This window comes from Dama dama, chromosome 1 (genome assembly GCF_033118175.1).
Source record: "Dama dama isolate Ldn47 chromosome 1, ASM3311817v1, whole genome shotgun sequence".
Taxonomy (NCBI): domain Eukaryota; kingdom Metazoa; phylum Chordata; class Mammalia; order Artiodactyla; family Cervidae; genus Dama; species Dama dama.
The window spans coordinates 38265608-38274095 of record NC_083681.1 but is presented as its reverse complement, the minus strand read 5'-3'; positions in this window follow the sequence as shown (position 1 = coordinate 38274095).

The following is an 8488-nucleotide window of genomic DNA, read 5'->3' as shown; positions in this document are numbered from 1 at the left end:
GATTTCCCTGGCAAGAATACCCTGGTGGGTTGCCTTTTCCCACTCAGAAAGGATCTTCCCAACCCAGGGAGTTATAATCAAAACATTTACATAATTGGATATTTTGTTTTATGAAACAGTGTTTTGAAAAACTTCTTGCTATATCCAGGGTTTTCCCTGGTAACTTAGCTAGTAAAGAATCAGCCTGCAAGGCAGGAGACCTGGGTTTGATCCCTTAGTTGGGGAGATCCCCTGGAGAAGAACTCCCCAGTATTCTTGCCTAGAGAATCCCCATGGATAGAAAAGCCTGGCTACAATGGTGTTGCAAAGGGTTGGACACCCACAACCACTTTCACTTTGCTGTATCTCACATTCTTCATAATTATTATTGTGAAAGAGGTAGAATATTCCATCCAGTTAATGTATTGTCATATACTTCACTGTTCTCCCTGTTCCTTTTGTTGAACATTTAGGTCGTTCTCCATTTCTGCTATTTTAGAGAATGCTACAATGAAGTGTCACACACAGGGATTTACTATTCTTTAAAATTATCCCCTCAATTTAAATGACAATGAATCAAATTACTGAATCAAATGATATAAATATTTTTATGATTCTCAGTACATCCTTCTATGTTCCTACTTTATATCCACTGTCAAAGGTATTTATCAATTTCACTATAAACCCTGGCACTAATATTATTACATTTTCTTTGCCAAGTTAATTGGTATAAAAACATACTTTGATGTTTAATTTGAATTTTATGCCACCTGAACATTTTCCCTCATTTGTTTACATTTTGCTCTGTTTATATCATTTACCATTAACTAGGCATCAAGGATATTTATATATATCAGAATAAACTTTTTATATCTTATATGTAATAATTCATTTCTCAAACATTTGAGACAATACTTTCCCTGCTGTTTTTATTTTCACTAACTAACTAATCAGTTAGTTTGACTAATCAGTTAGTTAATTAGTTAATCAGTTGTGATTAGTTGGTTCTTGTACAGAAGTTTTCTATTTATTGATCTTTTCCCTTTTGAATACTTTTAAAGATTTAAAGTTCCAACACTCACTGTAACAAGTGACAAGGAGGCAGCAACAGGAAAGTTTCTCTTATTGCCTCTGTGGCAACCAAATTTGTGTTTTTCTATATTTCTTCCAATGGTGTGCTTGAGTTTCCCTATAGGATGGCTAGACTTTCCAAATTCTCTCTCATATATGAATGCCTACTTGGTCAGTACTTACTTGATCTTTGCCTGATAGCAACTAGAGGGATCTGCGCAGTTTCACTAGCCTCACTTGTTCTGCAGCCTGTATGGAGGTTAGTTTCTTACTAGCTGCCATGGTGCATGAGACTCCTCCTGGGTCCCTTGGAGTAAGGTTCTAGGAGCCTAAAGACTGACCAAGGTAACTTAGTGCTGTGCTTAGTCACTCAGTCGTATCCAACTCTTTGTGACCCCATGGACTGTAGCCCGTCAGGCTCCTCTGTTCATGGGGATTCTCCAGGCAAGAATACTGGAGTGGGTGCCATGCCCTCCTCCAGGGGATCTTCCAAACCCAGGAATTGAACCCAGGTCTCCCGTATTGTGGGTGGGTTCTTTACCGTCTGAGCTACCAGGGAAGCCCTTAGTTTGTGTAGGGATGACTAATTTGTTGATTAGAGAGAAGGAACATCTTCTGCTGCTATATTGCTGACATTGCTCCCCTGGTACTTTTAATTGTCATGTCTCAAAAATACTAGTCAGATATTTCTTATACTACCCCCCAATATGGATTATCTGTGATTTTCTTATATCCATAATGGTTATGGATCTTGAAGAAGAATATCCCAGAATAGAGGTGACTTTTTCTTTTTCTTTTTAAAATTGAAGTACAGTTGATTTACAATGTTGTGTTAGTTTCAGGTGTTCAGCAAAGTGATTCAATTATATATATATATATATATATATATTCCTTTTCAGATTCTTTCCCCTTATAGATTAGTGCATGATATTGAGTATAGTTCCCTATGTGATACAGTAGTTTCTTGTTGTTATTTATTTTATATATAGTAGTGTGTAGATGCAGAGAAGGAAATGGCACCCCACTCCAGTACTCTTGCCTGGAAAATCCCATGGACGGAGGAGACTGGTAGGCTGCAGTCCATGGGGTCGCTAAGAGTCAGACACGACTGAGCGACTTCACTTTCACTTTTCACTTTCATGCATTGGAGAAGGAAATGACAACCCACTCCAGTGTTCTTGCCTGGAGAATCCCAGGGACGGGGGAGCCTGGTGGGCTGCCATGTATGGGGTTGCACAGAGTCGGACACGACTGAAGTGACTTAGCAGCAGCAGCAATGTGTAGATGTTAATCCCAAACTCCTAATTTATCCCTTCCATCCTGCCTTTCCCTTTGGTAACCGTAAGTTTGCTTTCTATATATGAGTCTATTTGTGTTTTGTAAATAAATTCATTTTTATCACTTTTAAGATTACACATATTAGCAATATCACATGATTATTTGTCTCTGTCTGACTTACTTCACCTAGTATGATAGTCTCTATGTCCACTCATGTTACTGCAAATGGCATTATTTTATTCTTTCTTATGGGTGGCTAATATTCCCATATATATTCCTATATATATACACACGCAAACACACACACACCCACACCACATCTTCTTTCTTCTTTATCCATTCATCTGTTGAAGGACATTTATGTTGCTTCCATGTTTTGGCTGTTGTAAATAGTGCTGCAATGAATACTGGGGTACATATCTTTTCGAATTACAGTTTTTCCTGGATATATGCCCAGGAGTGTGATTGCTGGATCATGTGGTAACTCTATTTTTAGTTTTTTAAGGAACCTACATACTGTTCTCTATAGTGGCTGCACTAATAAACTTTCTCACCAATAGTGTAGGAGGGTTCCTTTTTTCCACACCAAGAGGTGCCTTTTTCATTGCATCATAATGGGAGTCCTTGACCAGGGAGTCCTACTTACTACTGGTGATGCTAACTTGATCACAGTTATAGTGATATCTTCCAAGTTTCTTCTGTTACAAAGTTACTATTTTCTCTTTTCATAGTCTATCTGATAGATGAGAATCACTAAGTACACCCCACATTTCAGAGACTTGAACATCTCCTTACTTTCTAGCACTACAAAATGTTTCAGATTCATCTTGTATTTTCCTTGCCCCAGTCCCAGAATCACCTATTTCTCAAGGATCCCTGCTTCATTTTATTGGAAAATGTTATATAGAAATATATGGAGAGTAATCACTAGTGGTGTTTACAACGTTGTGTGCTAGGTATAGAAAAGTAAATAAGGAAGTCACGGTCCTTCCTTCAAACCGCTTCAGTCTGATATGATGAGCATTATAGAAGGGAAGTGCATGGAGCTATAGGGCATATCATGAGGGATTTAAACATTTTGGTGGTCACGAAAGCATTCTAGAGGAATTGCAACTGATGCTGAGGCTCGAAGGAAGAGAAGGAAATAGTGAAGAGACAAAACCAGTATCTGGGTGCTAGGTGTGCTGCAACCTGTGATCAGCTTAAACCTCAACTCATTTATTATCATAGTTTTGTGATTAATTCCCTAATCCCTTTACTGCTCTTCATCTTTCCCTTGTGTAGGATCCTACTTTCTCTAATATCCTTTCATTCATTCAACATTTTTTGAGAATAGAGGAAGGAAAAGCAATCCAGGTAGAAAGAACAGCTTGTGGGAAGGCCAGGATAAGAAAAAGGGTATGGTGTGTGCTCAAGGAACTGAAGGAAGTGCAGTATACCAAGAGAGAAGAGAGCAGGAGAAAGAGACACAAGAAATGAACCTGGAAGCTTAGAAATGCCCCAGCTTGCAGAGATCTTGATAGGTTAGTTAAGGGTCTTAACAGTGGAGAGCCTTTTAAAGCAATTAGTAATAGACTATGTTACTGGTCTCTGGTGGGAAGGATAGGTTGGAAAGGATTAAGTCATTAACCTCTGTAAGGCTTAGGTTCCTTCCTGCCTTACAGGATTTGGGTGAAGATTAAACAGTGGATCACAAACAAGTCCCCCAGAATGATGTGTGGCACATGATGGGCAATCAAGAAATGTTGGTGCCTTGTTCATCCAACAATCCTGATTCTTTTTTATCTACTCTCATCTTTCTCATTATTCTTCTGACCATATTTTGGGTAGAAAATTGCTTTTAAAATTTCTTGCTGAAATTAAAACTGATTATTGTGCTAGACACGATGAACAAATGCTAATAAGACCTAAGCCTTGCCTTGATACACAGTTACCATGACCCATAACATGATGTGATATGAACTATACTAACGATGTAAGCATAAGCTCAGAGAGCAAGAATGACACCCTTCACCTCTCTGACAGGCGAAATATGTCACTGAGGACTTCAACACAGACTTCTTGACCAAATAATATGCTCTGAGAGTTCAGAGGACAAAGCCAGAAGCTTGGACTATAAGTTCAATATCATGGGAATTAATATAGTCTCAGCGAGGGCTGTGACTTTCTTTATATTTTGTTAGTATTTTTTGAGATTTTATTTTCACTTTTCATGAAAAAATGTTCAGTGATTGTTTAATCACGTTTCTAAATCAAAACTTTTCTACCATGAATCACACTATAATAACATGAAAACACCAAATCTATACTGAGATGCTTGGTTTGATAATATTAAATTCCAAATTACCTATGGTATTTCCATCTGAGTCACAGAAAATATGAGGCTAATTTCATTCTCTTTTGCCAACTTCCCCACTACCTACCAGCACCCTCACCAACTAACCTAACTCCCTAACTCCTAAGGTGATGTGTGTTTAGATAATCAAAGTAATTTTACCCTTAGCCTGAGCAATACATAGTGGACTAGTTTGAGAATCATGTTATGTCAGTGAAGTAAATGAACGTGGGGTCATAACTGCTCCCTCTATTAACATGTGTAATTTTTCCAGTTTCTATGCTAATATATTTTATTTCTTAGGCAAGTTGAAAAATGAAGTAAGTAATCACGTTGATTCTGAGAACACTTAGCAGTATTGTGGCAAATTTAAAAGCAGAGGCTACTTTATTCTTGTATTTATGGTTCTTCAGATTCATGTGGTGAAACAGAACTTGATCAAAAGCTTACTTTTAAGAGTCTTACTTTTTCAGATGAAAGTCATGCCTGCCTGTCCTTAAAGGCATTGGAGTCTGAGTCAGTGGCTCCATGAGTGATGGCTGTCATGCATTAGTATGATCACTGAGGGAGGACAAATGTATTTCAAACACCTACACCCGCCCCTCAGGGAAGAAATCGTTTTAAAGAAAACTCAAAAAGTAATTCTGATACTCTTAGCAAAACTGTATTGTTCTTAGTCATTGAAAGTATTTTTATTATAAAACTCAAATTAAGATTTAAAAGTACAGAGAATGTGGAAAAGGAAACTGTTCCCAATTCAATTTCATAATCCTATACCCTAAAAGTTGTCATTGTTAACAATTTCTTAATTTCTCCTTCCAGAAATGTTTCTCTTTATACAACTATATAAATGAAGTATCTATTATATATTTTAGCACAAATAGGATCATCCTATACACAGTTGTGCGTTTTTCATCTTTCACATTAAATTAGGTCAGTACATTTAGGTATTTATTTTCTTTTTGTGCCTGTATAGGATTACATACATAGATGCATCATAATTTATTTTACCTGATTACTTATTTATTGTCTCTTCTGGGTCTTTGCTGTGGTACACAGGCTTCTCTAGTTGTGGCACGCGAGGCTTAGTTACTCCATGGCATGTGGGATCTTAGTTTCCTGACCAGGGATTGAACCCGTGTCCCCTGCATTGAAAGGAGTGTTCTTAACCACAGGACCACCAGGGAAGACCAGGTTCTTACTGTTAATTAAACTGTTTAAAGCTTTGGGTCAAGAATTACATGTCAGGCTTGCAAGTAAGAAAATATTTAGTCATCCAATCTAAGTGAGCTGTGATCCCCTCCCTGAAAATAGTATCTTTCAGGCCAGGGTTAGGGATTATATACAGATTTGCATTTGATATTAATATATGTATTGCTTTGGGAGAATAATTGAACTAATATAACTAAGCAGAATCTAAAGATCCAATGTGGAGAAAATTAAAGTATTGTGTTGCTTCTTCTCCATCCTTCTCCGAACTCAATTTGATGGTTCTACAATACAAGTAACACACTGATTAGATGCCATATTAGGGATTCCCTGGTGGCTTACAAGGTAAAGAGTTTGCCTGCAATGTGGGAGACCCAAGTTTGATCCCTGGGTTGGGAAGAACCCCTGGAAAAGGAAATGGCAACCCATTCCAGTATTCTTGCCTGAAAAATCCCAGGGATGGAGGAGCCTGGGGGAATACAGTCCATGGGGTCGCAAAGAGTCAGCCACGACTGAGAGACTTCACGAAACTGGAGCCTATTTATACAGAGCGAAGTAAGTCAGAAAGGAAAACACCAATACAGTATATTAATGCATATATATGGAATTTAGAAAGATGGTAACAATGACCCTATATGTGAGACAACAAAAGAGACACAGATGCAAAGAACAGACTTTAGGACTCGGTGGGAGAAGGCAAGGGTGGGATGATTTGAGAGAATAGCATTGAAACATGTATATTATCATATGTGAAATAGATCACCAGTCCAGGTTCAATGCGTGAGACAGGGTGCTCAGGGCCGGTGCACTGGGATGACCCTGAGGGGTGGGATGGGGAGGGAGGTGGGAGGGGGGTTCAGGATGGGGACACATGTACACCCATGGCGGATTCATGTGAAAGTATGGCAAAAACCACCACAATATTGTAAAGTAATTAGCCTCCAATTAAAATAAATAAATTAATTTAAAAAATTAGTAAAAGGAAGCATAGACATTTTACTAGTAGGTAAAAGAAATCGTTGAAAGCTTCCTATAGAAAGCTGAATTTGACTAGTGAGATATTACGAAGACTGACAGTTTTGAGTTTGTTCCCCAAACTGGCTGTGTATCAAAATCACTTGGGGATCTTAGTAACTATTCAATGCTTAGAACTCACCCCTGCAGATTCAGATTCAGTTGGCATAGAGTGAGGCCTGGGAATAGTGTCTTTATCAATACTCTGATGATACTGATGTAATGAGCCTTCAATATTTTTTTGTTTTTTAAACATAGGTTTATAGCACTGTTGAGGAGTTTTTCTTTTTTAAAACTTCGATCTTTAGCACTTTGTAAAAGTTTTGATGTCATTCTCCCTTGTCATCAGATTTTGTTCTGGCTTAAAAAAAATGTACAAGGTAATATCTGTTCTTTAATAGAAGCCGACATTCTGACATACTCTTTTGCTGTTGTCATATTGGGTTTTTGTAATGTCTCTTGAACTGAATCAGATGAAACTCTATTTTCTTATTTCACTGGATTTAAAAATGGAATAAAAGTCTTCGAGTACATTCTTATAGGCCATAGATATATTTGCACTTCCTTTAAATATTACAGTTTATTACCCCTGAACTACACCAGTAGTGTTTGGCTCAACCTTCATTTTTAGTACAGAAATGACTGCATCCTAGAATCAGTTTTCTTTCAGTGTTTGCTACAACCTTGAAGACTGGAAAAATACTCTAGTGACTTATCAAAAGGCTATTTTTCCCAAAGACTTAACTGTTACTATTTGGGATTTGTTAGGATTTTTTACAAACACATAGATGTCTTTTAGTTCCTTCCTTCTTCAATTTTATAGTGTATTAAGGAGGGTTCCCTATAGCTGTTTTGAAGATTTTTTTTTTATTGGGCCTCATTTAATCACTCAGTAATATTTTGAGCATCTATTACATTCTAGGCACTAGAAACATAAAAGTAAATAAGACAGACACCATTCCTGTTTCAATGGTGCTTATAGTCTGATGGGAAAGAAAGATAATTATTTAATTTGATATAGTAATTGTACTAGGTAGTGTCTCACAAGAGAAACAGAACTAGCAGGAGATACATATATATTAATATATATTTCTGTATATATATATGTGTGTATATATAATGTGTGTGTATAAATGTGTGAATATATGTGTATATGTACATATATAGTATATGTATATACTATATATATGTGTATAAGCTATATAGTCTGTGTATATATATAAATAATATATATAAATATAGAGAAATAGGGTAGGTTGAAAGATTCATGCCAAGGAATTGCCTTGTACAATTGGGAGGGTTGGCTAGTCAAGTCCAAAATTCCAAGGGTGAGTAGGTAGTCAAGAAAGGAAGGCTGGCATTTGAATCAGTTCTAATGAGGTGGATGAATGTAGAGCCTGTTATACAGAGTGAAGTAAGTCAGAAAGGGGAAGATAAATATCATACACTAACACATATATGTGGAATCTAGATAGATGATACTGATGAATTTATTAGCAGGGAAGCAGTGGAGACACAGACAGAACAGGCTTATGGACACAGGGAAGAGGGAAGAAGGAGATGGTGAGCTGTGTGGAGAGAGTAACATGGACACTTACATTA